Source organism: Perca flavescens, chromosome 6, assembly GCF_004354835.1.
Source record: "Perca flavescens isolate YP-PL-M2 chromosome 6, PFLA_1.0, whole genome shotgun sequence".
Taxonomy (NCBI): domain Eukaryota; kingdom Metazoa; phylum Chordata; class Actinopteri; order Perciformes; family Percidae; genus Perca; species Perca flavescens.
In genome coordinates this window covers 28,844,871-28,872,798 of record NC_041336.1, presented here as the reverse complement: position 1 = coordinate 28,872,798, position 27,928 = coordinate 28,844,871, and the positions used below count along the sequence as shown (strand labels likewise).

Sequence of the window (27,928 nt, the reverse complement as noted above, 5' to 3'; positions counted from 1 at the left end):
AAGAGTTTAACCTGAGCCAGACCGACAACAAAGATAGAAATAATATCCCATCCATACAGGGATAGTAGTATACAGCTGTTAAAACATAATAAAATATATGACACACTGGTATCGGATATATGGTATCGGATATGGATATATGGCATCCTACACATTGGACCTTTAAAGCACTTTAAATGTTCCTTTGATCATGGCATATAACAACAATAGGAGCTAAGACAAAAACAATTTAATAGAAGTTTTGTCAAAACTTATTATAAAAGGAAAATAATTTTGTGCCAATATGGTCAAGATCATGTGCAAAATACAAAAATGGCAATTACTGGACCACACATGGCGATTCATATTTATTCATAAATTTGTTCTTGCTAACCACAACTGTTGGAGCTTACTTTGTATATGCATCCACCACAGTGAGAAAAAGGGGAAAATCTATGAGAAAGTTGATATAAAAGGTGATGTAACACTTTGTATTTGCATATTTGTGTCACTTAATGCATGAAAGGAGACAGAATATGGAGATATTAGGCTGGCGGAAGACTTGACGTGAGACGCGGCTGGTGCTAATTGAGCCACACTGTGCCCTCTCAGATCACAGGTTGCCATGGCGTTTCCAAGGTGATAGGAACAGTGTTAGAAATGCCATTGTTTAAACAGTCCCTGGCTCAGACACTTGTAGGCTAATCTATGCAGAAAAATGGGAATTTGAGACAGTGAAGAGGCGACTCTGTTCACGCCTCGGCTTCTGAGCAGAAATGAACTTCTTGTATAAATACTGGAAGCTTACACACATTATTATCACGGAAGACTACATGGACCTTAATCTGCAATGTTTTAGTCTGACCTGAATGTTTGCACTTGTAAGTTTGCAGATTCTACAACACTTTAGCCTCAGGAAGCTCCTTAAAATATCAAAACTTCTCTTAAAAAAAAAAGAAAATCAACTTTTTGGGGAAATAACAAAATAACTTTTGTTGCTGTTAGCTCATTTCCCGAGGAGTTAACATTTTGAAGGCACAAGGTCGACCCCCCAGGGTAGCAATGAGATCACACAGTTCTTGCAGTACATACGGAAACAAACTCATCAATCATTGATATTCCTATCTCCCCCTGACATTTAATGTCCTGCTCTCACAAGGTTGACAATGTGATCAAAAACTCGGAGTTGTGTGAACTGTGCCCTGTCCTCGTCCAGTGTAAACAGGCACAGAGATGTGTTAGATTTCAACAATCGCGTAAATGAAACGCTGTCGCTAAAGACTAAGTAGGCAGTGACCACTTGTACTTAGATGAAAAGATATTTTACTAGTCCAGCGCAGATACACTCTCAAAATGGACAGGCTTGTACATGGAGCGCTGGAGGAAACGGCACTTTATGTGTTAAGAGTGTCCAACATCAGAGTGAACAATTAAGACCTGGACAGACAGAAATTGCAGATGCTAGTGTCAAGGAACACATCTATTGTTCTTAATGGCTGCAAGCAAAGTTTCAAATTTGTGCATCAAAGAGTTAAACGCAGCTTTCAGGTTCAGCAAAGAACTCAATTTCACATTTTAAAGCTACAGTGCGTAGTTTCTGTCTCCCCCATGAGGAATTCTAAGTAATGACAACAACACTGTTGGTGCATCCACATGAGGCAAGCCTTCCGTGATCGCACCCCGACCCCCCCTCAACGCAGTTGCCAGTAGCTCAAGGAGGACATGGAGGACTCTTCAGAAGAGGTAATTATCTGGTCATTTTTGTCCTCTTCTTCAAAGCTGAATGTTACCTCAGCGGTGTGGTAAAACACATCACTCGAGCAGCTGCACGCAAAAGTTGGTGGAGAGAGCACAGCTGCGGAAGAACCAAAAACACTGACCAATCAGAGCAGACTGGGCTTTTTTCGTTGAGGGGGGCTTAAAGAGCGTTTCAGACAGACAGTGTATACAGGTCTATTCAAACAGACAGTACGAGGGATAACTTGTGTTTTGTGAACATTAAAGCATGTAAATGTACAAGTTTGAGACCTCTCTGGTTTCTGTCTTTGAGAGAGAGTCTAGCTGATGTTCACAAATATTGAGTGAACGTTTTTATGCCAATCTGTCCTGTGCAAATGTTCACACTTTAGCATACAGTATCATAAATCATGAAAAACTGGCATTATCCTAAAAGTGAGAAGATGGGCGCCCGGATAGCTCCGTTGGTAGAGCGGGCGCCCATATATAGAGGTTTACTCCTCAACGCAGCGGGCACTGGTTCTACTCCGACCTGCGGCCCTTTGCTGCATGTCATGTCAGAAGAGTTAGCCAGGGTTTCTTGCTGTTGAATCATAATGGGCCTAACAAATGATAGAGAATTTACAAACCAGACGTTGCCAGATGTCAGAATAATAACTGATATTGAAGGAGTCAAGAGACAGCATAATCTTTTAAGTGTATATGGACAGGGTTGCTTTCTAAAGATAAAGCTGTTTTCACTCACTCACTCACTTCCATTCAGAAGATTTTTTTTCTCCCTTTGTGGGTTTTCATACTTGATAAGTGCAGTAAGTTTCAGTAATTAAGGAAAATGGGGCAATCAGACCAGGGCCTTGTTAAGAGAGAGGTTTTTTTGGTACTCTGGAGCATTGTTTAGACTAATATCAGGGCTACATTTTGCTACTATAGTTCAAATACTAAATTCTGAACAACGGAGGAAGACTTTTGGTCGGCCTACTGTATTTGTCTTTTGGCCGTCTCTAACTCTTAGCCTGCCTCTTCTCTCACGTTATGAGTCTCTTATCTGTCTCTCCACATCTACTGCATATAAAAAAAAAGCAAAGTAACAAAAAAAAACTCACTGTGACACTGCAGTACACGGGCAACAAGTCTGTGTGGTAAATATCATTTCGGACTCTAATATTTGTATCTCAAGTGACAGGCACAGTAGTTAGTGTGTGGAGTGAGTCAGCGCTGTCGAGGACACCCAGAGAAAGTTGGCATTTTGAGCAGCAGAGGTTACCTATTTACACAGAGCTACAGGGCCCATGCTAACTGCCTATGCCAAGACGCTGCGAGCTGAGAGGTCAGCTGGAGAGGACAATAACTCAATGGTTGTGTAGATTCTGCTGCATTACCATAAAACCTGTTTATATATATATATATATATATATATATATATATATATATATATATATATATATATATATATACACACATATACTGTGTATACACACACACACACACACACACACACACACAGTATGTGCTACTATACGTATTTCTATGTATATGTCAGCCCTTGCGTATGCTTGCTTAAATATATATGTGTGTGTGCAAGACTGTGTGTAGTGCTGTGGGGGTGGTAAGGCTACGCGTTGCTAGTGTGTGTCACATTAGCCATGGGGTGCTGTCGGCGGGACCCAGCGGCGGCCCGCTGAGGTTTATGGAGTGTCACTCAGTCGCCGCAGCAGTGAATCAAGTTAATGTTGCAGATCCCATCTCTTCAGTTGTCCTGCGCTCCCGGTGGAAGAACAACATTTGAACAGCGTGATTTGGCCCCGGCGAGAGGCTGATGCCTGTTTAATATGTGTTTTGAGTGTTCTGACTGACTGATTCCTTTAACAGGAAGTAGGAGAGAGGATAGGGGAGAGGATGAGGGAGAGAGAGAAAGAGAGAGAGAAAAAAAAGAAAGAGGCAGGCTGCTTTATTGGCTGTGATCTGCAACAAGATGGAGGCTCCCTGACAGGAATAAAACAACAGAAGGAAGAGAAGGATGCAGAGATGGGCAGTGATGTCATTTTGATTTCCTGATGACAGAAATGTCTCAAGAAAAGTCTTCGAGTAAATCTGAATCAGTGACTAATAATAAACTTGTACAAAGCTCATGGTATATGTGTGGGGAATTTTATTTATGAATTGTATGCACATCAGATTTGAACGCCCTGCCGAGGTAAGTGTATACCATTTCTTTAGATGGTTTATGTGAGAACTTGTGGGGAAAACAGCAATATGGAAGACGCCAGAGACAAAGAGTCAGAGGGGAAAAAAAAGAGAGTGAGATGAGTGGAAGGGACAGAGACATATGCATCTATAAACAGGAGGACAAATGACAGAGAATAAAGAGCAAAATCTTAGTTGCATTCTACATTTAGTGATAAATCTAATGTCACAGGCTAAGCATAGCTTTTCTTTGCACCATTGGGAAGTGCTGTGATTTTCAAGATCAGACCTGGTTGCTAAGAATTATGGCATACATAGAAACAGTCCGACAGGTCCAAAAGTGAGTTCAACAGAAATAAACCCGATTATTAGTATTGGCGAGCGTTGCTGAAAAACAATAGTAGAAGAGTTGAAATTGTTAAAAGTACCATGCACAGATTCTTTTGGATACTCTTGCTTGATTCTCACAGTCTTTTGTTTGATCTTTATCAGAGAATAAATCCTGGGAGAACACAGCTGTCTGCACTGTATGGAGATATAATGTGATGAGAGTGAATCTGTTCTCCAAAACGGGATAACTCGTAATGAATGAAAGGATACTGAAATTAAACTAAAGCTGATTTAGTTGGAGACTCCTCTGGAACCTCTTTAAAGGCCCGGACACATAGAGCCGATAATCGGCAGCTGGGCAGTCTGGCGAGGTCGGTGACTCGAGTCTGTTTGGTGTGTTCTGTGCCGTTGGCCTTCACTTTGGCCGATTTGACGTGTATAATCGGCGGGGCGGGCACTGCCGGCAGTCGGACTCACGTGACCCATCTGATTGGTAGAGTGCTAACCCGGAAACGTGGAGTGGAATGAGCGTGACTAGAGTCTCTAAAAATCTGACGGAAATCTTTTAAACTGACCTTTGTCGATCTGAAATGAAGACAGATTCAGCAGCTGCATGGCCTATTTCTCGCTTAAAATGTTTTCACAAACACGTTTCGGTGAACTATTTTAATACAATATCAGATCGTATTCTGAACAAGCCGCCATGACAGTCTGTCTTTGAATTTCTGGAGAAACAAGACCCACGTGACGCGTTCGTCCAATCAGCTGCCGGTTTTCATTTTTGGGCGACAATACAGATTAGCGCCGCCTGCTGTTATGGAGACGTATTACATCTCGCCGTTTTGGTGTGTTCCGAGGCACTTTTTTGACCAATTTGGGGAGATTGATCAGCCCAACTGTCTTTTCTGCCGACTTTTGGCCGTCGGCTGTGTGTGTCCGGGCCTCAAGGACCCTTAGGTAACCATGTGTGTGGCATGACTGCGTGGCTTACACCAGTCGGTGTGTGAGCGTTAGGTCAGTGAGGGAGCCTCCCTGCTGTGTACGGTGTACAGATGCAATTATTGATCAGCGGATCAATGGGCTGGCCAGCGGTGGGGGCCCGGGGTCTCTAAGTGGCATTACTTCAGCTCGGAGAGGCCGCCAGGGGAGCGGTCAGACAGCACTTACCAGCAGTTAGAGAAATTAACCTTAACACCGAGACACCAGCACACACACAATCAATTACACTCGCTGTAACACAGGTCAGCTCGCTGCAAATGTAAGCTCACTTGGACATGCACGTGTAATCAGGCGAGCGGCGCACGCACGCCTACATGCTATTCTTGCTATACTTGTGAGGACGTGGCACTGGTTGTAATCCCGCAACCGAAATTCAACCCTCACCTCAACCCCTCACCTCAACCCATATTTACCACACACACTACATCCTAATTGGTTCTCACAAGGATAGAGGTGCACAACAATACACGTGAAAGACAAAGAGATCATCCTGAATAGACGTTACAGTAAGCCAAAGTCTAATATACTATATCAAAACATAACACAAGAGCGGAGAAAATAAAACATGCTCACCAAATCAATTACAAGGTCAATGGCAGGACCATGAAAAAGCCAGAGCTTATGATCAATTCTTAACTACAGCACAAACCCCTTTACAATCCTTTTACCAGCCGATTACCTTCAATTATAGATATGAAGCCGGTGCTTTAAAAGGAGCGTGATGGAGACCCTTAAAACTGACACACAAATAGCTGTTATTTGTGGGGGGGGGATTTTTACAGATGAGATGGTGTGTGTGTGTGTGTGTCACACTAGTGCAGGCTTTTGAAGGTGACACAGCTAAGTAGATAAAGTGTCAGTTGTAGGTGTATCCAGGTCACTGGGGAAGGCCTGCAGACGAGTGTGTGTCAGTGTGTGTTTCTAGGTGTTTATACCTCTCTGTGTGTGTTTTTAAATGTATATAAATGTACATATTCTACTGTTTTTTTCTCCAATGATTTTCGGCATCATTTACTTGTAAAGTGATTTATAATTATTTTTTAGAATTGTGCTATATACAGTAAAGACACTTTTGTTATTTTACATTTATTTGTGCATGCTTTTTCTGTTATTGTGTTAATGCATTTATTTTATTATTCATACTGTATGTATATGTATTGCATAACGTATTACTGCAGGATATGTATGGTAATATACAGTATGGCTAAGTATAAAGTTGTATGTATAGTGTATAAATGATTTTGTTTTATACAATTAAATGTTGAATTTCTTTGCATACTACAAAATGACAATCATCACTACGTGTATATTCACCTCTGTGTGTGTGTGTGTGTGTGTGTGTGTGTGTATATATATTTTAGGATCTTCTTTGGTCGAGCTGTGTACATGATGACCTTACCTGCCTCTCCTCCCCTGTGAGGCCTCAGGCGAAGCTGCATGTGTTTCATATGCGTGTCGGTGTGTGTGTGTGTGTGTGTGTGTGTGTGTGTGTGTGCAAACTAGCAGGTCAGCTGAGGTCTGGCTAGTGATGGCTCTACTTTGTCTGGTAGGGACAGCCGCTACTGTCACCTTTACAAACGCTATGAATCAACGCCAGGGACGACAGGCCGGCCAACCAAAAAACAACCAATTATACAGCAGCCAGATTGACACCGGGTGGACTGGGCAGAGAGAGAGAGATGGAGACGCACTGAACACACCCCAAGGACAAATAAACAGAAGAGAATGAGGGCACAGACTGACAGAGGGCCTTCTGGGCTGATACACCGATACAGTGGGTCTGAAGGCCAATATTAATACATCAGTGGTTTCAGCTTGAAGTTAAAGCAGGAGTGATTTTACATAATCTGCTCACATAAGTGAATGTCTGTGTTGTTACTTTTTGTTGTCAGTTGACGTAACACAATCTTTAGTCTATTTAACACATTCAAGAAGACTCTTAAAAGGAAACACAAATCCTCTGAAACACAGGAAGTCAGGCTTTTTTTAAAGTATTTTTTCCCCCCCGATAGTGTTTCCTGGTTCCTTTGAATAGCGAAGTGTTTTTCTATAGTTAATAGTCTCTTTCCTTTTTTTTTGAGTCCTTAATAAAAGAGTTTGGGTCTGGCAGAAAAGTAAGTCCCTGCAACACTCCACAATGTTATTTTTTTCCTACGTGTTTTCCTCTTCACTGTCACTCCACTGTGTATAGTGTGTAGTAGAAGCTATGAGGATAAATTATGTTGTTTGTAATAGCCAGAGTGACGCATCATCTATGAGCGCAAAAGTGAGTGAAAGCCAAGATTTTAAGACTTGCCTGCTGCACCAGGTCGCAAAGAAAACAAGTTTAAGCAGGGTTTGAAGGAAAACAAATAACTGACCCAACATGCATGATAAATGTCCGGTCATTCCTCATATGAGCTAACTTGTGTCACCTACATGCAACAAATACACAGCCTGAAAATGATAGAAGAGCTTAAGAGTACAGTATGTTTAAATTGACAGTAACTGCAAAAGAAACACACTTCCAAACAGCTAAAAGACAAGTTGTGTAACTGAAACACTGTAATTCTCAGTGTTCTCAGGAAATCGCTACCTGACTAGAAGTAAACAAGACTGGTTGTGGATACACTGATAAACTAAGGTACGCCATTTATGGAAAAATAAATCTTGCACGGAATAGATATACATATATCATGTAAAAAATATCAAAATGTGGATTTAAAAAAAATTATTAAATATATCTTAAATACTGGCATGCATGTTTAACACTGAACATGAACACAAAACGCATAAAAAAAGGAAACTATATAAGCGAGTGATAGTCATCCAGAGTGACAAAACCCTGGACAATAAGATATATTGTAGTGCTCCATAGATTGAGCTGAGAAGGGCTCAGGACACACGCGCACGCGCACACACACACGCGCGCACACACACACACACACACACACACACACACACACACACACACACACACACACACACACACACAAAGTGGTCAGAGGGAACACAGGTCAGCGTCCTGCTCTCAGCTCTTTTTCTGCTGACAGAGGATGACCCAGTGTGAGTATAATCTGGTCCACACTAACTCTATCTACCTCGTGTCCCCTGGGTCTGTGCCCCCAGAGAGAGAGAGAGAGAGATAGAGAGAGAGAGAGGTGAAATGGGGGAAGCAAATAAAAAAAACACAATCATCAGGGAAACCATCCCAACTGCACCTTTACTTTTCATCTTTGCATCCTTTGAACGGCTTAGTTACAGCATAGTAAATAATATTTGATTTTCACCTATAAAAATTAGCATCAATAAATACACAAGCACATTTGTTTGGACGAAGAAAATAAATTATTAGATGTATTAACACTGCTTTAAAAGAAAATGACATGTTATTTTAAATTTAGAACACAAAGAAATTACGAGAAACTTACAAGATACTGCAGCAACACCGATTTTTCACAAGAGAAGAAAGGGACACACAGAAACCCACTTTTACAAATATAGACAAGATTCAGTTAGATTCTGAAATGTAATGCAATCAATGAGTGTAATAATTGTTCTCAGCGAGTGATAAATCAGCTAACAGTGCTGCTAACCGCTTCCTGGGAGGACCAGATGGAGGGGATTTTCAAATGAAGGAGGCTTGGTTAGCCAGTACAGTTAGTACAGGATGCAGTGCCTCTGCAGGAAAGTATCGCTTTGCATCGCAGGGAAGACAAGCGTCATCGACCACAACACAGAGGCTGCTGGGAATTCATCTGGCTGGCTATGGATAAAAAGAGCAAACATGTGGGAGGTTGCTACGGTTGCACAAAGTGAGGCCTGATCAACCACAGCGGGGCTGCCAGCGAGAGGGCGTCTCATGCTGAAAGGCCTGAAACACCTGATGACTGCAGGTTACATCACTAATTACGTACCCCAGAAATCATTTCAACTTTCAAAATGACCAACCAGATATGACTAATGCACTACTTTTTTGTTGGAGTACCGGTCGTTTCCCTGATGGTGTAAATCACAGCTATTTGCGCTCTGCAGATGAAGGTCAGAAATGATCAGAGTGTGATGGCATTATGCAAGCAGAAAACCAGACACAGAATAGAGAGTGAAGGCGTGTGAGAGCCTCATCCAGGAATCCAAGAGGGACGGTTGACATATGAAACAATAACAAAAGATCACAACACTCTTCTTTCCCATATTCCCCCTTCTTCCTTTCCCATCCCTCAGTCTAGGCCCTCTTTCTATCTCTCTAGCCGGTTTCCTTCTTCCTCTCTCTCGCCTTCTCTCAAAAATCTCTGGAGGTGGACCTTTGATTGCTTCTTTAATTAGCCATGTCAGACGGCTCGGTGGATTTACTGGGGATGTCGGACTTCTGCAGATAATTACATGCCTTTTCCCTTTCTCTCCATTGCTACATCCCTCCATCCATCCCTCCATCCTCCTTTCACTGTGTCCCCCTATCTGTCCCTCTCACTCACTCTCCCATGATTTAATGATTAATTATGGATGTGAGTTTGAGAATAAAAGCTTTTTTGCTAATCAAAATGAAATGCCCCCCCATTCTTGTAATTACAGTGTGAAGATGATGTTGCTGATGTCTTTTTGTTTCCAAGGCCTGGCCCGCGCACTGATCTGAGGTCCGTCAAAGCGGATGGGATGAGCAATCACAACATAATGGCTTGCTTCAGAATTTCAAAAAAACTGGGTAGAGAAATAAAGTAGGCCGGATTGAGTTAGGGGAGCAAGAGAATAAAAAGGAGAATATAGACAAAGAGACAGAAGCAGATTGCTACGGAAGACGTCAGTAAAGGCCGAGACCGGGAACCAAAGACAGGCCTGACTACAGTCATCAGTCATGGAGGGAATGTTTTCTTTATCCGAAGCTAGTGCTGCAGCTCAAGAATACTTGATATCATTTAGTATCTGATGACGACTTTATTGATTCATTGATCAAGTGTTTGCTCTACAAGATGTCTAAAAAAAAAAAGTGAAATAATATAATATAATTTTCTACAACCTAAGGTTGTTTTGTCCCACCAACAATCCAAAACCCAAAGAAATTTAATATTTAACATTAAAAAGATGTATCAACTACCCAATAATTGACTAATTATTTTAGCTATAATAGCATTCATCCTCTTATACTGACTTGTATAATGAGAACATGTATTGATATACAGAAGGTTGTCTTTCTGTTGATATTAAATGAATACCAATCCAAACTCACAGTTTTTTGATTCAATCTCATAGGTAGACTGTGGGAGCTGATGACACATTTTGAGGATTTGCTGCTTTTCTACTCTGGTTTCTTTTTACCGTTGGTCGGACAATGTAAGTAAGCGATTGGAGGACATTGAGGCATCAGTATGCTCCACACGAAGTGTCTGTGTGGATGGATGATCAAATAGCTTTGAGAACCCCATCTCCCTCACCTTCCTGATGTCAGAATTGGGGCGACTGTGTCCCACAATTTCTCCAACTTTTTTAAACCAACAATCCGACAGCAAAGATTGACTCGGTGGGTGGAGGTGAAAAAGTCAGCACTTCTCCATCAAGCTCTCTTTTCTCATTCTAAACAAACTACTTCGGACTATTTATCACATTGTGTGCACAAGCGAGTGCAACACTATGAATGATAGTGGAAATAATTGTGTGTAATTTATGCACATAGAAGATACAGATTAGTAAATATGGTCCAGATTCCTTTGTTCTTTGCTCCTCTATTAAAATAGGCGCTCTGCGGAGTAAGTACAGATTGATAGCAAAAACACATTGATGGCAATACAACAAATTAAAAGGTTATTCCAGTAATTAGTGTTGCACTTCCATAAAGTGAGAGAGCAGAACTCAAGCTATAGGGATCAAGATGGGTCAAGCTCCCTAAACACTGGATCCCACATTATGCATAACACGACGCTATGACATCAACCTTTGAGTGCACATTAAAGTTCATAGTCTCAAACCTAGGTGAGTTACAGTCCTAGGCCCCATTTATATAAGAAACACAGCACGGTAAGGCTGAAAACAGAACTGATTTCAATTTTATATTAATGGTTGTGTGATCATCATCTGAAATAACAGTTTACCCACCTTTTTGTTTTACCAAAACATCACTGATGCAAAGTAATCAAAGCCTGGCCATCAATACAGTATATCCATACAGGATATGGTATTACAAGTCCCTATTGTTCCCTGTTGAGTGACTCACACTCATATACAACACACACTCACAGACACATAGGTCTGTTTGGCTTAGTCTCCGATCCTGCCTGCCATGTTTACTGGGTATTTACCTAACAGAGGCATACTGGAGATATTTATCGTCCTGATGGCTCTATATATAGGGCTGAGGAGCTCGGTGAGAGGAGAGGCAGGCGCGGTGGGAGGTTGCTTCTCTAATCTCCATCTCCAGGCTGACAGGCCTGAGAAGGCCCTAATGAATGACTCTTTTCATCTGCACGCCTGTGTGTATGTGACAGTATAAATATTTAGCAATATTGGAGTCAGCTTTTGATTTTACACAGATGGAGTGATTGATGGCTCAGCCCCCTGATGCATGCCAAAGACCATGCTGGAGATGTTATATAAACCACCAAAGCCTCTCCCACCCTCCATCATCATCTCCATCTCGCTCTCTCTCTATCTTTCACACTGCCTCCTCTGCACTCCGCCTCCTTCCCAGCTTGTCTTCTCGCTGTCGATCCGCCCTCTGTGGCTCTGCCAATTTGCTTCACTGTTGAATTTCTATCATACAGTGTGGTGTCCCTACAGCTGTAAGACAAAATAAAATCAGAGGAAAACAACCTGACAGGGACGAAACTCTGAGGAGACTGGCATCGACATGTTACAGTACAAAACCAGTTTAGTATTTTTAAACCTTTTATTAAAGTAATTTATTCCTACAATTTCATTCTGAAACAACCATTACATTCTTATTTCTTGGATTGTATTATTTTTTTCTTTGTGGTGTCACCTTTTTTAAGTGCTTTGTAAACTTTTTAAAAAGTTTGTGATTGACTGATGATGATTATTCCATACATGCACATTGTACACAGTATGAGCACTGTCCAGTCAACATGTGAGTGAGAGCTGCTCTTTAAGTCTGTAGGCTCACACATAAACAGACACATACAGTACATATGCATGCGCACACACACACGCGCGCGCACGCACGCACACACGCACACACACACACACACACACACACACACACACACACACACACACACACACACACACACACACACACACACACACACACACAGCTCACATCAGGGCTATAGTGGTGAGGCAACAGTTACAGTCTTGGTTAGGGTTATACATGTAGTGGTTGTATTTAAGGTAAGACTAAACCTTAAGGGAATTAATTTAAAAGAATCTCATTCATCTATATCTGTTTGTGTGTGTAGTATGCGTGCAGACCTTCTGCAATACCTCTGCATAGCCAATTAAACTAAAACACAAGAACACAATCCCTGAACAAATATATGAGGACTTTAAGGGGGGATGTTGAAGATGTATTAACCTTGTAATAGCCTGTGTAAAATATGGTCCCCTGGTAATGAAATTTCCTGCTTTAATTTGAAAAAATTGGGGAAATATCTCCCCTTTTTGCCTTGTGTTCTCTCATTTAATTGCATTTAAAACTTCAATCTCAAACACCCCCACCGCTTTATGGGAAGAAGGACCAGCGCTGGACCGCCACATCTATTAATCTAACTGTCCTTTATCGGAATTAGCATTCAAATGTGATCGGTTCCACTGCGCCTTCGCCACCGCTTGTAATTCCAACAAAATCCACTCCTATGCAATAACTACAGTGCCCTTCAAGACCACTACCAACTCCCCCTCGCTTTGAAAGGTATTGATTTTTATTTGTTCTGTAATGAGAACAATTAGTCTTTTTCCTGCCCTCTTTCATCTATCACCGCTTTCATTCCTGTGGCTCCGCCACCCAGCCTGCCTCTGTCTTTAAACCCAGCTGGAGGTCCATCCTCTGGGCAGAGGACACCACTGTGCCCCTCTGCAGAGAAAATACAACAAGCTTAAGAGAAATAACAGAGGACCTTTTCCGACCTGACTATGGCCTAAAACTAAGCACTGTTTGCAACTACTTTGATCTCTTTGTGTTGATGGGGTTTAATCCACGAAGGCTTTTGGAGGATGATGCTGATGGTCATATTTTGTGATGAAGATGTTGATTTAAGACAATTTTCATAGCAAAAACAATTCCTTAAAATGATTTAGAATCAAGGTTTTTAGAGAATTATTTTCTTGTCTTGGCATGAAGAAAACAAGTTTGGAATGAACTAAAGAATCCTACCAACAAAATGTTCAATTCATTACTAATCAATGCCACAGTAATTACAGAAACAAATTGCATCCTATCTATCATACTGGATGGTTAATCTCTGATTTTAATGAAAGGCCTACGTCGAACCCATGTGCCAGCCTGACTAATTGACATAGAGTAAATTACCACACTCTAAATCCAGCATTGGTAGTGTTAATATATACCATAAAACGAGAAAACACAATAAAACACTCACATCTATCCATTAAGAACGCTTCAATTTCCACCGTGGGAGCAGAGTGGCATGTTGGCCAGAGTGACTAGCGGCGATCAGGAGACTTTAGCCTCTATAAACCACTTGATTGACAGGGTGATTTGTGACTGACTGACTGGATAAGTGGCGAGCTGCTTGCTCCGTGCAGCAGTTAGTGCCTGCATAAGAACATGTATACGTGTGTGTGTGTGTGTGTGCATGTGTGTGTGTGTGTGATGTCAGGTCCTATTTCAGCCATGGCCGGTGAGGAATGAAGCAACTGAAAGAGTCCATTTCTCTTGCTGCGCTGCCTGAGCCTTACTTACCCTAATGATGTATAATAGCCTGCAACTACACTTAACCTGAGCATTACTGTGGCAAAGACTGAGTGGAAGAGGCACACACACGTAGGTCTAGTTTTTCTGACGACGGTGTTTACCAAAAGGCTGTGAGGGCAGGAAAGGACCTGGCACGTTGAGAAATGAAAGACTCGCAAATCGCACTCCATCAAATCTAATCAAACCCCAAGATGTATATTAACATCGACAGCTGTATCCCCGCTTTCTCTCTGATCCTTCGCTCACACTTCACTCCGCTGCTGCTGACTCATTCTGTAGCTATAAGCTAAATGATACAAGCAGTTAGCATGCTGCATCTGTTGTCTGTTAATTAAACTAATTTCCCAGCGATGCCTGTGTATGCTCATACAATATGGAATCTCGTTCCTTTAACCTCTTTCGCATTCATTAGCGCAGACGAGAACGAGCTCATCACTTACATGCGTGCTTCATAAGTGACTGAATGAATGCATGTGCACGTGTGTGTGTGTGTGTGTGCGTGCGTGCGTGCAAGACAGGTCGGAGACAGAGGAGAGACAGTAAATGACAGAGTCACGTGAGGCGGCTACTGTATGAAACCTCAGATCTAATCAATAGGAGTGAGGAGGACGCCAGGCGCCAGCCAGAGGGTCACCACTCATCACTCAGGTCAGCAGCGAACACACACACACACACACACACCAAGCACGCACGGGGAGGACATTGCACGGGGCACATTACTAGACAGGACTATGAGGCAGTAGAGGATGGGTCAGAGAGGGGTTGTAGCACATAGCAACAGAGGGAGAGCTGGATCGATGGAAGAGATTGAAGGAGCACCGTAATACCAGAGGAGTCACGGATGTCCAGAATACAGCTATAAGTAGGGCTAGGAGACAGGTCAGTGGGGTTAAAACAGCCTCGCACCGCAGGGGAGGAGGCAACGACAGGCCATAAAAGAGGTGAGGGAACAGCGGAACCGACTGATTTTGAAGCTCATCGTGGTTGAATGCAACTGTGGTCACCACGGTTGGTGGTAGAAGACAAACAGAGGAAATGAAAATGACCAGGTTGGGAGTGGAAATTAACTTATAGGGCTGGGACGATACGCCTTTGTCCTGATTAGATTCTTTTGCGATACATGGGTGCCGATTCCATTTGTATTGCGATTTTCATTTATTGCAATTCGATAATATTGAGTATTGCAATTTTCTTTCCTTATTTAACAAAAACTAAAGTTGTATTATACACTTCTAGAGACAATATATCATGAGACATTTCTGAAAAACTTAATTGTTTTCTAAAAAGAATGCACATCACATGTTGTCAGTCTGACATTTATTTCATTTGTATAGAAGTACAGAACATGATTTTCAGCATTTTCTGCTTTTGATGTTTTGCGGTAAACTGATATGATGTAGTCAGGGGTACCGTATCAGAAAATATTTAGGTGAATCATTGGTAAAAAAATAAATTTAGATATATATATTCTAGGGAAAAGAATTGATTTTAAAAAAGGTCGTAAAAACAAAAGTCAGGATACATACGATTTCCCTAACCCCTATTAACTAATATGACAAATATAGGCAGCTTTTAGCAACATTTGCAACAGGAGACAGCCTGCTAAGCTGTAGGACCTCAACCGAAAGTGGGGCAACAGAGGAGCACACCAGAGTGTGTGTTTGCATGTGTGTGTGGGCACGTTGTGTGCGTGCTGTGGTTCTGCAGACACGGATGAGGAGAAGGACTAGGCCCGGTGGCATTTAGCCCTGTTTTATAATGACACAGAGCTGGGGAGGAGACACAGGCACTGTTATTGAATTATTGAAGGTGCACGGTGAGGTATAAATCTGCCATGGATATGCCATACGGTTGTAACACACACACACACACACACACACACACACACGGGCCACCGACACACAGTGATGCTGGTGTGACGACTGCAGGCATTGACTTGCTGACCTTGAGGTTGTTAAAACAAGGTCTCCGTCAGCTTTTCTGCAAAATATGTTTACCTCGTGAGAGAGAAGGAGAGAGACACAGAGGAGGAGAAAGAGAGAGAGAGTCAAAGTGTGTGTGTGTGTGTGTGTGTGTTTGTGTGTGTGTGTGTGTGTGTGTGCTGTGCTGACATTGCCGGAATAAACACAGCAACTCCATCAATTCTTCCGGATTGTGAGGCAAAATAAAAAAGAAGACACTGCGGAGGGAGACATAAAGTAACTACCAACCAACCTGTACTAGCCGGGCTCCAGCCAGCTTTTACTACACTGCACCACCGTGACTGAGGGAAGAGATTAAGCTCTCGAGAACAAACATTTGAATCCTGTGAAACCACCCCGCACACACAGATTAAAAGAGAGCGGTTGTATGTACGTACCTGTAGCGAATGCAGCCTAGAAACCGTACATCAACCACCAATTACTGATGTTTATCTCTTAAATAAAAAGAGACAGAGTATTGCTACATGCATGAAGACATCACTATATGTGATAATTCCCTTTTCTTCCTTCCAGCGGAAAGATTTTCACCGCACGCACAAACACATTTTTATTTCCATTATTATTTCTGTATCTCTGTACAGATAGGGAGGTAGTGTTTCTCAGCTCGGCCGCCTCCCACCTCGAACCAACCAAAGGCTTCCTGATGAATCGTGGAAGTAATGTACTGTACGTGTGCGCGAATGAACCGTGTGATTACAGAATGTTGCAAAATGCTCATATGTACATTTGGTGTGCACATGTATGCATATTTGTGCATGTATTGTGTATGTTTATGTACGTGTGTGTATAAGTGGGCATGTGTGTCCTGCCTGAGCTGTGTAGCCGAGGGGGGCACCTCGTCTTATTAACATCATCAGTCTGCATCATTACTAGGCTGCCTGGGTTGGGCAGCAGGTGCTATGAGAGTGCCAGGGTTACAAACGACCACAGGATCACACACACACACACACACACACGCATGCACGCACGCACACACACACACAAACACGCGTACATACACACAGACAAAAACACACAGAGACAGACTCCGAACCCCCCTTTCAAATCCCCAAAAGGGATGTAGGGTGTCTGTGTCTATCTGTTATCTAGTGGGTTAGTGCTCGGTGTCTGGCCAGATTTTCACTGGGGGGGGACGGACTCCATCCATTCTCCTGACAACAGGCCGGCGATACGCAGCAGAGGCGGAGGGAAACTCAGCTCAGAGCAGGAGGGAAGGGGCCGCAAGTCAACCAAAAAAAACATGGCTGTGCGCAAGACAGTATGCAACTAACTGGAACACGCACACAACACAGTACTAAAGACCAAAAAAAAAGGTTAGATGGATATTTGGGGATGATACTGGCCTTTTAATAAAAAATGGGACATTCTTGTAGCATATGTTAATATACAAGAGTTGACTACGGGAAAAGGGTCTGTTCACCCGAATTGCAAAAATATAAATAATATTAAAATTATATAATAAAACATTTTCCTCACTTACCTCTTGTGGTGTCTAACCACAGAGAATTTTTGTTTAATTTGAGCAGGTTTTGAGATATTACGGTACATCTCTGCCTCCACCCTAGTAGGATGGAGGTCTTTTTTTTTTTTTTTTTTTTGCTCACTACATTAACAAGTAGTGTTAATAGTTGGTGAACTACTGTAGCTGACAAGGTAGCTGCACACACCCTATTTTTAGCAACTGAAGAAGTAAAAGAAGCTCACCGGATTAACATTAGCTTGGTCACTTACGGGACAATAAGTTCACATGGTTTATTCAAAAGATGTATTTTTACCATCAACTCCTGTCTCATAACTTTCTACAAACCATTCGTCTTTTATGGAGCCGTTAATAATCAAACAGAGAAGTTGGAATAAAAGCAAATGGTGTAACAATATTGTTTTCTGGTAAAACATATGGGATATTGTTAAAGTAAAGTGATGACCACAAATGAAATTCCATTTAGCTCAACTATATTGGGGTTGAAGCAAAATCTCAGAGACGGATATCATAAAAAAAATGCGCAAATAAAACCAAAATTATCTATGTAGCCAGAACCCACCAACTGTAAGTGAGATAATATGATTTGTTTTTGTGATTTGGATAAAACACTTTAACCTGAACTGACTATAATACATTATTTTAATCAGTAACATGCAGATAAGACCTCCAATGCAACAGATATAAATATATATGTCTATCGGCAACATAAATCCTTTTTTTTAATAACAGAAAAAACATGTATGCGCGCACACAATGCAACAACACAAACACATGGACATCCCATAGATATGGGCATGGTCATATTGACAGATGGATATCTACACCAGTGAAGTTAATGCTGATAAAATGCCTTGCATTATAATGGTGCGTAACCAGAGAATGGTAATAAAAGCTATATGAATGGGGACTGACCTGTTTTTCAGGCGCCTCTATGGCACCACCCATGACACCAAAGATGTGTCAAAGACAACAGACACTCAATACAGTGCTGTGCTGCTCCAGCCTGCCCATTGTTATGGATTATGTAGCCAGCGTGCGTTTATTTAAGATGTACACATTGATCTGGCATTGACGAAACATTTCATATTAGCCAGGGTTTGCTCCTTACGGCATCAAGGGCAATCAGATGTACTGTACTGCATCAGGCTAAATTTAACCTCCTATCAATCCAAATGTGATACACAGTCATCCTGTTCAATCACTCACTGCTGGGTCACTTTCAGATAAACCAGAACATCAGGATTAATGCAAAAAAAAGAAATTGGATTCATTAATAATAGGATTAAAGTTAGTTTAGGTTAGATTGACCCACTCGAGTAGCAAACTCAGTTTTGTTGATTGTACAATATGCTGATTTATCCCTCAACCAACCACTTAAAACTGAGTCAGAGCACAGATAGGTATGCCACTGAATAAATCAGCATTAGAGCCATATTGATTTGACTGCAATTCAATAACAAAATTGAAAAGGGTGGGGGTGCAAAACAAAATGATAAATAAATAAGAGATTCACAACAGGGGGAAAAAAATGTATTCGGTTCTCTAATATTGAAGCCACAGCAGAAATGAATGCCCCTGGTTAGTTAGGGCTGTTAATTGGGCGTGCAAAATTAAAATGTTAACGTCACTGCTAGCTGGGAATGCAGAGAAGGCCCTCCAGCTGTATTTGACCTAACAGAGCGTGCTTCTACCCCTTCCTTCTCTCTCTGCTTCAAGTGTCTCCAAAACTAATAAAAAAGCCCTCTCACAAATCCCCCCATGAAGCCCTCCATATGAACTGTCACATTAATAACACTGCACTTGTATTCAAATTTTCTGTCGAAAAGCTAAAGAAAGATTGAATGCCCCGCCGTCGCACGGCCAAAGATTGAAGACGTGTCTCATTGACATTGTTAAAAGTTTATGAAAATATATGAATTCTCAAACGTGGCGGGCCGCCGTGCAGCTCCACTCCCAACACTTCTGTTAGAGACTGTGGCTTTTAATCAAAATGATTGAATACCACAAGTTTGGATTCAGGGATTCTAATAGAGGACGGATAAAGTGTCACGGTCCAGAACTAGAAAAACCACACGGGATCACACATGCATGCATGCATAAAAACCTTTCTATATTTTTTGTTGACAGGTTTTTTTTTTTTTTTTTTTTTTTTTTTTAACCATATTCCTCATTGGTAGGTATCTTGTTTCCCTCTGTTACTGAATGTTTGTGTAGATGGCAGTGTGTAGTGGCAGTGTACAGTGGGTGACTCTTTTGGCTCTATTCCTTTGCTTTCTGGAGCTGATATGAAGCTGTATCTGGGGAAAGAGACATATGGCACTAACATGCACGCGCGCACACGCACGCGCGCACGCACGCGCGCACGCACACACACATTGTGCTGAACATACAGTAACAGCTGCTGGCTACATCACAAGTGAAGACTAACAGAGTGACAGACAGCCATGTCTTTATGTGTGTGTGTGTGTGTGTGTGTGTGTGTGTGTGTGTGTGTGTGTGTGTGTGTGTGTGTGTGTGTGTGTGTGTGTGTGTGTTCTGTTGCGGTGTGGCGTTGGCAGTAGAGGGCTGAGGTAGAAATGCTCTCCAAAGACCAGGAGCACTGCAGAAAAAAAAGACCACCACTCCACTGGGGATTACAAATGCCATCTCATTGGACCACACGCTGCATATCAATGCAGGCGCTTAAACAAAAAGAGCCTTGTTTGAGCTTAACCACTACACTCATCAATTTATATAAACTGACCTTATTCCCAAAGGATTCATTTTGACTTCCTCTAGGGGATGTTGGGAAACCCTACTTAGAATAAAACTACAATATACTTTTAAAAAAAGCAAGGGCTTCCATTATACTTAGGTTGATGTATGATTTATTGACAGGTGAGCTGAGGTCTGAAGTCTCACAACAAAATGCAGTGTGTCCTCAGCAGATATTGGGCTGAATTATTGGGTGGAGTTTTGCATGCATGGCTAATGACCATGCCTCTCTAACGTGTGTCCACCTCAACTACAGCCAGCAGGCTTACAGACATGAAGGCGTTATAGTTGACATGTTAGGTATTATCAGTTATTGACTTTGTTTTCTTTGACATTCTTACTTTTGTCAAGCATGTGCGTTTACGTACATGACCAAGTTACGGTAAAGTTAGGCAGAGACAGGTGGGAGTGGCTTTGCCTAGCAGGTGGTGGCGAAGCATCAGCATTACTAACAACACATACATTTAGTGACATAAGCATGCACACTCACAAACATAGCAGTTTGTGGTCTTTTGCATGTTTACTTAACCATCTGTCCCAAAGTGTTTAGTATAGTGGTAGCCGAGTATCAAAGGTATGCAGCGGAGGCAGTAAAGGCTTTAGTTTAGCTTATTAGCCAGCTTATGGCTAATTAATGTCAATTATTGTACTGTAGGTTACACAGCCCCTCATTATATACCCTGCTGAACAGGTAAGAATCATCCAACAGTGTTTATTTTTAACTAATGGTGGTAATTGTCTGAAAAATAAAAGGACTAATTAGCAATCATTTGTCACATCTGAGGTATACTTGGCTATATCTGAAGCCTTTACTAAATGATGTAGCATTCTTCAACAACCAGCGTAACACTGTCTAACAAATACTGTATATGCGATTTAAAATGTCTAAATTGTCATCCAAAATCAATATGCTTAGCATCAGTTCAAATCAAATGTTAAAGTTGTTTTAATATTAATGTATAGTTGGATATAATATCATATTGTAAAAATAATTATTGGATGCTGTTACGTTTGACTGAACCCCTCCCGTACCGTCAAATGCTGGCAGAGCTTGTGCACTGAGTGACGTGTGTATACAGTATGTGTGTTTGTGTGTTCTCATATTGCTGTGGCAAGCAGGTGGTGTTTTCCTCTCACTCCTCAAACAAAGAGCTTTTAGCATCAACTTCTCAATCTCTGCTGCAACACCACTAACAGCTGGACGGAGGGCAGGTTGTGAGGTGGGGAGAGTACAGTAGAAACAGACATGTATACACGTACATACTGTATGCACACAATGTAAGTGTTAGGATTAGTTATGTGAATGAGTTAAGCACAGAGGGACGCAGGGGAGAGCAGAGGCGGAGCAGTTCTGCTGGGAAAAAAACTGTGATAAAGTAGATGGAAAAGATGCAGAAGTGGGTGGAGTAATTCAATATGAGTGAGGGAGGTAGGCCCATCAACACTGTTAGAACCTAGGTCAGATGGCCAGTACAAAAGCTTTTATCGTTTGGTTGCATAAATCGAAATTGCTGTCAGGATCAATTACATTACAATCTAAATTTAAAATTGTTTCTGGTCCCAACATGAAATGTAACCAACACATTCTACACATATTCAGGAGGCTGTTCTATGACACGTTGTTCACGACAGCCACAGATCTACCTCTACTGCCATTGTAAAAGTGATGCTTCAGGAGATACTTTCACGACACTTGTTGAAAAGACATAGGCACATACAGCTGTTGCCCTGGTAACCTGTTGTTATTGGATGAGGATACAGACAGGATCGGTGGGAATTGACAGTCCTGATGGGTTTTAGTTATGTAAAGAGGAGAGAAAAGTTTATGAGGTTAGTTTTTAGAATTCAGAATTTTACCAAGACTGTGGAGTTATTTTTCCAGCCAGCTGCATGCTGATGTAAATAACATAACTACTGGCAGTGACATGCCCAACACAACCCACTTCATATATACAGTACTTACTGCCTTCAGAAGGCATTGTGGAGGAGAGATGCTGGCAAAACTTAAAATATGTAACTTTATTCTTCTTGGCATCATAGCTATAATCGTTTTCTATTCGTTCAAGCTTTTTCTACATTTAGATGCGACTTCTGGTTAAAGAAATAATTCTTGAAAGTGAAACAGACTTAAAATTAAGTTTCTGAGATTCTAGGGCAGTCTATGTAAGTTGGCTCCACCAATTCTAGTGAGAAAATAGCACAAACCACAGTTACTGCCCACTGGCTCAGACCAGGTCAACACAGTAGTAGTCAATCTTGATACCAAAATTGCTGTTTGCTGATGGATATGCCAAGGACACTCCATTACTGAACTCTAAATGTGGTGTATGGCAAGTCATCAAAATACAAAAGACATGCAAGAAAAGGAAATAGGAAGAGGAAACAAAAGTAGAGCCCTTATTCTCATAAGACATGGATATTGTGCCAAGCCACCAGTAGGAAGGGAGGATAAAAAAACAATTGAAACCCACCAATGACTGTCTTGGGGTAGTTTAAGTCCATCAATGATGAGTGAGGTACAGTCGTAAATCCTTCCAGTGACAGGTGGAATAGAGATTGAGGCCCAACCAGTGAATGATGGGGTGAGTCGCAGTCAAATCCATCTACATCAAAGCTGCAGGCCTCGTCTTCCTTCCTCTCTGGCTCTCTAAAGAGGCTCAGGAGTCACAGCTATCACTCTCTTCCTCAACACCCCCCCACCATTTCATTATCTACATTGCAAGAAGGGAGAGAAATGGATGGGTGGGTGGGGGGGTGGGGGGGAACAGAAGAAGAGGAGAGTGGAGAGGTCTGAAGACGTTTTCAAATCCAGTGAAGCCTGTCATATTACAAAAACATGTCGCTTTAAACTAAATGTGAAATATCAGTAATTGAAGCCATAAATCCACTGTTGTGTTTCCCCTCACCTCCCTTTCTCTCTCTCTCTCTTTTCCCATCCCTCCCTTGCTCTCTTTATTTTTGTAAGGGTACTTTTGATGAGCGGTAAATTGGAAATTATTTTGTGTTGTAATGCCGCTCTGAAACGTCTTCCCATTACCATGCGTCAGTCAGCACTGACAGTGAAATTACTCAACTGTCAATCTGGCTATCAAAAGAGGTGGGTGGGGGTTGTTCATGGAGGTGGGTGGTGGAGAAGGGGGGGGGGGAGGGTGGGGGAGTTATACTAGGAGTTAGAGATTGATCAATAAAGAAAAGATGATAGAGGAGGAGAGAGGGGGGCAGAAAGAAGAAGGCAGAGTGTGAAGGATGTTTGGTCCGTCATAATACTTCTGTTGTGATTGAATTAATCAAAGCTGTTGCAGAATTTACCTGTCACTATTACCCTCCTCCAGACTGTTGTTATTACTGTGTGTGTGTATGTGTGTATGTGTGTGTGTGTGTGTGTGTGTGTGTGTGTCATTACTGGTACAGGCACCATGTCATGAGGGCAGCAGCAAATTAACCATAATTGCAGATAAGGGACAATAAGAGGGAGAAATGTATAGAATCAGGTAAATGGAATATGAATAAAAAAAAGTATGGCAATCAATTACTATTACTGAGGCTCCTGAAACCTTTTCTTAGATTCTCTCCTGCTGCGACCCTGGAATGCGTGCGTGAGTGAGTGAGTAGGTAGGTGAGTGAGTGAGTGAGTGAGTGAGTGTGTGTGTGTCCCAGAGGGCACAGCTGTGTTTTTGTCAGTGTGTGTGACTACATTTCTAGTGATGTAGCTGGGAAATAACAAGCTAGATAAAGCATTACCTCCAGCTGGTGACCATTATAAAGCAAATATCCACCAATATAACCAAAACTTATGGCAGTTTTATGCCTTTTGGTTCTTGTTAAATACTCTTTATTTAATTTGGTTACTTAATCCAAATGAAAGTAAGGCAAATTGCAATCAGAAGTTATGGCCTCACCTGTATGTTATACAATAGTTCACAAATGTTCCACTATTATTACTGCTGCAGTGTGTGCGCTGTTGTGATGTGTGTCTGTAATGTTGACTGGTGTGTTGAGAGCGTCTGCAGTATATAGGGAGTAAGAGAGATAGAGCGAGAGGGGAGAGTGAGAACTCCTTTATTGCTCAATGCTAAATTAATTGCACCAATTATTCACGGAGAGAGTTGTCTAGTGGCGGCCTTCGGGGGGCGAGGGCTTGACCGCTCTCCCTCATTTTTAATTGGCTGTCCTGTTGAATAATTGATTGGAGCAAATGTGAAATGGATGGGAAGGTCCAAGTGTCTTTCATCACAACGGGCTGGCCGCTCTGACAGCCGGCCACAAACAAACTCTGCTGCTGTACGCAATAAACAAACCGCACGCAGTTGAATACCGCCTGGCCACTGCAGCGGGGTTAGAATAGCAGATATGACTCCTGTACAGGGCTCTGCCCTCTGAAAATCAACACGATGCACAACACCAGTAAAACAAACAAAAAAAAACACAGTTCTGGTGGGGCAGGAGTGAAGGAGGGGGCATGCGGAAAGAAACTATTTGTATCACCGTGTAAATGGTCAACCAAGGTAAACTGCGCTGAAATAATTTGAGTTGACAACTGAATAGTGAGCTATATTTAAAGTTAGTGACTCAGACTAAAGTGCGGAAAGGGGATTTCAGGTAAATCACTTACTTAAAGTCATTACAGGTCCAATATATAGCATTTTAACTTAAAACATTTACAGTAATACCATCTCAACTTTGCATTTCTAAGAAATTAACAGCAGGGTTTATGGGAAATGTAGTCCTGACACACACCAGCAACTAACAATATCCCTTGTCCACACGCCAACTATTATTACCTTACATCCATGTTGTTTTGTTTGTTTTTTTACAGAAGCTATATGACAGCATTAGAATTAATTTAGTGTTATATATACACTGACTTCTAAAATGCTACAAGTGCCACATTAAATACATTTCATTCCTTTACTTGGACTGATGTTCACATTGCTTAGGACACAATTAGAATAGCAGAACTGCATTATGATCACACTACTAATTCATGCTCTGAGCAAAACAATTCATTTTCATGTTCTTCTGCAAAAAACAATGATGTTATGGTGTGCTTTAGATAAAACAAAAGTGCTCAAAATCGTAGTGACCAAATTGTTACATTAAAAAAAGTGATTCGGCAGAAGAAGTCAAATCAAACACTCACAAACGCATAAATGTTTGATATACAAATCTGGCCACTGATTCTCTTGCGTAAACACATTACACACACACACACACACACACACACACACACACACACACACACACACACACACACACACACACAGTATTACACGTGCCTCATCCACAACCACACACACACACCTACACAAACATGCACACACAAACCCCTCGGTAATCAAAGGCTATTAACTCCCGGTGCTTTAGCAACAAAACAGATGTAAGATTCATGAGTCCCTGCCCGTGACTGTTGTCTTTGCCACAGGCTAGTAAAGAAACAATTAGTGCAGAGCTGGCCTCACTGTCCGCCACAATCAATAGTCCCTGATGGTCTTCTAAGCCTATTGACCGAGGCCTGTTCCTCTCCCTGACCCCTCATCTGTAGCGGCCGACAGCAGCTTCAGTCTACCTATCTAGACCTTGTAGAGGTTACCAGGTCAAACAAGGCCGATCCATGCAAACAGGCATTTCTTAATACTGTCTGCCTCAGTCTGGATTTGTATGCAAGGTGTGTCGTGGATGCTGTGTAATAGATTACCAGCTATTTAGCTTGATATATCCCATGAAACTTAAGGGTGCTCATCAAACAAGAGAATCTAAATAATTAAAGTCATAGACGAAGCCAAAGGTCTACTTACTTTTTGTTCATCAATGAATGTTTGCGTTGCAATTATCAACCAATTAGGTTATTAAACCGTTTTCCCTCCTGTTGAAGGTTGCAGAAGCCTGGAGGGTAGAAAAGCTTGACTGTGGCAGTGTGTTTGATGGTCCGAATCCCTGGACTGGCTTTGGAAAATGACTGAGGAGCTGTATGCTGTATAGTTTGGGGCGATAACACAACTCTAACTGCTCTCAAAAATGGAAACGTTATGGTGAATTTTAGAATAATGAAATACAATTTAGCACACTCAAAAAAAAGCTAAAATGACTATGTATTGCTGTTTCTCAAACATGGTTGTACAGAAAACATTTAAGGTCTATGTACACCTGTGTTTTTGCAGACGGTGTGTATATGTGTGTGGATTATGCCAGTTGATTTACTCACACACACGCGCACACGCACAAGCACATGCACACACACACACACACACACACCTTGCACCAATCATCTCACTTAACAGCAGCCTTAGTAGCAGTAATCGTTTGTGTTTGTGTCCTGACAAAACCCTCCTTCTTCGTCACATGTAACAACATCTGGACGGGTCCAACTCGCTGCTCCCCGGCCTGCTGTGACGAGCTTCTCCTCCTTGCTGCTAAGGAAGCGAAGGAGGACGAGGAGGAGGAGGAGGAGTGGGGAAGGCAACGGAGATGGAAGGCAGGGAAAAAAAGGTTGAGGCAGAGGAAGCGCAGCAGCTGTAAGGATGAAGGGGTGGGCAGCGGTGAACAGGTGTCACTCCCACTGACGGGCTGCCACTGTGGCCCCCACCCTGACCCTCCCCGCCCCACCTGCACACCTACGCAGGGTAGTGGGGATAGCGGTGGTTAGGAGAGCACCCATCCCTCACCTGTTCCTAGCCCCACGCCTACCTTCCTCCTCTTCCTCAGATGGCACCCAGGCCTCAGCTCAATGTGGCTGCTGGGCCCACAGACTGACGCACACATGTGCTCATTAGCACACACAAATGCCTGTACATATTCCTAAGTGCGCCAACATGAGAATGCATGGGCATGAACTTGTGAATGTATGCAAAGTAACACCCCCCCCCACACACACACACACACACACACACACACAGAGCTTTTCTCTGCTAAAGTACTCATTTTATTTATACAGTGCTCTTATCAGATCAAGCTCCGCAATCTTTGTCTACAAAACTAATACAATTAAATTTAAGGACTGTTTTTTCATCACAACTTTCCTTTTGAGGCATAGTGTATATAGTCTAAATGGGTTTTACTTTTGTTTCAATGCGTAATTTCTTTTAGTGTAGTTATTCATAACGTATATAGTAGTTTATCTATTTGCTCCAAGGTTACTTATTCATACTACATATCCGTTCTTGTACTGTCATTAATATATATATATAAAGTTCATCTTATCAAAACTGTACATTTTCTGACATTTGATTAAGCGTTTAATCAAGGAATAGTGTCAGCTCTAAGACACAAAGAAGCAATAAGATGATAATAATAAAATGAGATGCATACGAGTAATCATGACCATGCCACAGGCTCATTTGTTTACAGTAATCAAGCAAAAAATGTCAGAACTAATTAGGCAGTAATATACGGACGTTTAACAATATCTAACATCTTCACGAGGAATGGAAAGGGCTGTCTCCCCAGTCTATCCATTAATAAATCAATCATGTCCACCTGTCTATCTCTCCGTCCATCCATCTATCCATCCATCCATCCATCCATGTCCAATCATCACTGCCCTTACAGCCTTCATCACCTTCTTCATTTTATGCCGGTAGCGTTACAGGACAGTGTGGAGGGAGGGGCGGAGGGAGGTGCAGG

General features: G+C 41.9%; 1 protein-coding gene across 2 annotated transcripts in view; it reads right to left on the bottom strand.

The window, feature by feature from the left end:
* znf407 (zinc finger protein 407) overlaps positions 1-27,928 on the bottom strand; it is a 151,732-nt gene that overhangs the window by 3,230 nt on the left and 120,574 nt on the right. The gene's annotated exons all lie outside the window — the stretch shown is intronic.